This window comes from Rhipicephalus microplus, unplaced genomic scaffold (genome assembly GCF_043290135.1).
Source record: "Rhipicephalus microplus isolate Deutch F79 unplaced genomic scaffold, USDA_Rmic scaffold_197, whole genome shotgun sequence".
In the NCBI taxonomy this organism is placed as follows: Eukaryota; Metazoa; Arthropoda; class Arachnida; order Ixodida; family Ixodidae; genus Rhipicephalus; species Rhipicephalus microplus.
Genome location: NW_027464768.1, coordinates 128292 through 131872, shown reverse-complemented (window position 1 = coordinate 131872; position 3581 = coordinate 128292). Strand labels below are relative to the sequence as shown.

The window sequence follows — 3581 nt, the reverse complement described above, 5'->3', positions numbered from 1 at the left end:
GTTTTCACACTCGTCGCTTGTCTTATAGATGGCGCTGACTGTCACTCCTTATTCTAAATTCACTAATAAACCCAAAATAAGTGGATGGAGGGAAGGCCGCTGTGGTAGCTCAGTTGTTAGAGCATCGAACGCGTTATTCGAAGGTCGTAGGTTCAATTACTGCTCACGGCTGCTTATTTTTTCATCCACTTTTATTTCTTCCTATTTACATTCAATTGGGTCTAATAACTTCCCCTGTACATTCCTTGGCTTTACTGTCTGTTAGATCTTTCTAATATTTTGTTAAAACACGAAAAAACGAGCCTTAGGTATACACTTCTTTCCCTTATTTCATTAAACAAGGGTCACGTACTGGCAGACTTGGGGTAATTAGGTTGTATACGAGGGACTATTAATCAGCTGCCCTCTCATAATGAGTTCTTGTGCTACGTGACGCCACACATGCGCATAAAAGAGTGTTTTCACACTCGTCGCTTGGCTTATAGATGGCGCTGACTGTCAGTCCTACTTCTAAATTCACTTATAAACCCAAAATAAGTGGATGGAGGGAAGGCCGCTGTGGTAGCTCAGTTGTTAGAGCATTGAACGCGTTATTTGAAGGTCGTAGGTTCAATTCCTGCTCACGGCTGGTTAATTTTTCATCCACTTTTATTTCTTCTTGTTTACATTCAACTGGGTCTAATAACTTCCCCAGTGCATTCCTTGGCTTTACTGTCTGTTAGATCTCATTATTATTGTGTTAAAACACGGAAAACCGAGCCCTTAGGTATACACTTCTTTCCCTTATTTCATTAAACGAGGGCCTCGTACTGGCAGAATTGGTGTCATTAGGTTGTGTAGAGGGACTGTTAATCAGCTGCCCGCTCATAATAAGTTCACGTGCTACGCGACGCCAAACTAGCACATGAAAGAGTGTTTTAATACTCGTCGCTTGGCTTATAGATGGCGCTGTTTGTCACTCCTACATCTAAATTCACATATAAACCCAAAATAGGTGGATGGAGGGAAGGCCGCTGTGGTAGCTCAGTGGTTAGAGCATCGAACGCGTTATTCAAAGGTCGTAGTTCGATTCCTGCTCACGGCTGGTTATTTTTTCATCCACTTTTCTTTTTTTATTTACATTCAATTGGGTCTAATAACTTCCCCTGTACATTCCTTGGCTTTACTTTCTGTTAGATCTCTCTAATATTGTGTTAAAACACGAAACGAAAAAACGAGCCCTAGGTATACACTTCTTTTCCTTATTTCATTAAACAAGGGTCTCGTACTGGCAGACTTGGTGTCATTAGGTTGTATACGAGGGACTAGTAATCAGCTGCCCGCTCATAATAAGTTCACGCGCTACGTGACGCCAAACATGCGCATAAAAGGGTGTTTTCGCACTCGTCGCCTGGCTTATAGATGGCACTGACTGTCACTCCTACTTCTAAATTCACATATAAACCAAAAATAAGTGGATGGAGGAAGGGCCGCTGTGGTAGCTCAGTGGGTAGAGCATCGAACGCGTTATTCGAAGGTCGTAGGTTCGATTCCTGCTCACGGCTGGTTATTTTTTCGTCCACTTTTCTTTCTTCCTATTTACATTCAATTGGGTGTAATAACTTTTCCAGTACATTCCTTGGCTTTACTGTCTGTTAGATCTCATTATTATTGTGTTAAAACACGGAAAAACGAGCCCTAGGTATACACTTCTTTTCCTTATTTCATTAAACAAGGGTCTCGTACTGGCAGACTTGGTGTAATTAGGTTGTATACGAGGGACTATTAATCAGCTGCCCGCTCACAATAAGTTCACGTGCTACGTGACGCCAAACGTGCGCATAAAAGGGTGTTTTCACACTCGTCGATTGGCTTATAGATGGCGCTGACTGTCACTCCTACTTCTAAATTCACATATAAACCCAAAATACGTGGATGGAGGGAAGGCCGCTGTGGTAGCTCAGTTGTTAGAGCATCGAACGCGTTATTCGAAGGTCGTAGGTTCAATTCCTGCTCACGGCTGGTTATTTCTTCATCCACTTTTATTTCTTATTATTTACATTCAATTGGGTCTAATAACTTCCCCTGTCCAATCCTTGGCTTTACTGTCGGTTAGATCTTATTAATATTGTGTTGAAACACGAAAAAACGAGCCCTTAGGTATACACTTCTTTCCCTTATTTCATTAAACGAGGGTCTCGTACTGGGAGACTTGGTGTCATTAGGTTGTATACGAGGGACTGTTAATCAGCTGGCTGGTCATAATAAGTTCACGTGCTACGTGACGCCAAACATGCGCATGAAAGAGTGTTTTACCACTCGTCGCTTGGCTTATAGATTGCGCTGATTGTCACTCCTACTTCCAAATTCACATATAAACCCAAAATAGCTTGATGGAGGGAAGGCCACTGTGGTATCTCAGAGGTTAGAGCACCGAACGCGTTATTCGAAGGTCGTAGGTTCGATTCCTGCTCACGGCTGGTTATTTTTTGTCCACTTTTCTTTCTTCCTATTTACATTCAATTGGGTCTAATAACTTCCCCTGTACACTCCTTGGCTTTACTGTCTGTTAGATCTCTCTATTATTGTGTTAAACACGGAAAAACGAGCCCTTAGGTATACACTTCTTTCCTTTATTTCATTAAACGAGGGTCTCGTACTGACAGGCTTGGTGTCATTAGGTTGTATACGAGGGACTAATAATCAGCTGGCCGCTCATAATAAGTTCACGTGCTACGTGACGCCAAACATGCGCATAAAAGAGTGTTTTAACACTCGTCGCTTGGCTTATAGATAGCGCTGACTGTCACTCCTAATTCTAAATTCACATATAAACCCAAAATAGGTGGATGGAGGGAAGGCCGCGGTGGTAGCTCAGTGGTTAGAGCATCGAACGCGGTATTCGAAGGTCGTAGGTTCGATTCCTGCTCACGGCAGGTTATTTTTTCATCCACTTTTCTTTCTTCCTATTTACATTCAATTGGGTCTAATAACTTCCCCAGTACATTCCTTGGCTTTACTGTCTTTTAGATCTCATTACTATTGTATTAAAACACGGAAAAACGAGCCCATACGTATACACTTCTTTCCCTTATTTCATTAAACGAGGGTCTCGTAATGACAGGCTTGGTGTCATTAGGTTGTATAGAGGGACTGTTAATCAGCTGCCCGCTTATAATAAGTTCACGTGCTACGTGACGCCAAACTAGCACATGAAAGAGTGTTTTAACACTCGTCGCTTGGCTTATAGATGGCGCTGTTTGTCACTCCTACATCTAAATTCACATATAAACCCAAAATAGGTGGATGGAGGGAAGGCCGCTGTGGTAGCTCAGTGGTTAGAGCATCGAACGCGTTATTCGAAGGTCGTAGTTCGATTCCTGCTCACGGCTGGTTATTTTTTCATCCACTTTTCTTTTTTTTATTTACATTCAATTGGGTCTAATAACTTCCCTTGTACATTCCTTGGCTATACTGTCTGTTAGATCTCTCTAATATTGTGTTAAAACACGAAACGAAAAAACGAGCCCTAGGTATACACTTCTTTTCCTTATTTCATTAAACAAGGGTCTCGTACTGGCAGACTTGGTGTCATTAGGTTG

The 3581-nt window shown here is 42.0% G+C and overlaps 1 non-coding gene across 1 annotated transcript; it reads left to right on the top strand.

Moving 5' to 3' along the window:
• Positions 1 to 2842: 2842 nt before the first annotated feature.
• Positions 2843 to 2915, top strand: TRNAP-CGG (transfer RNA proline (anticodon CGG)). The gene has a single exon. It is a non-coding gene; the product is annotated as a tRNA-Pro (tRNA).
• Positions 2916 to 3581: the final 666 nt, after the last annotated feature.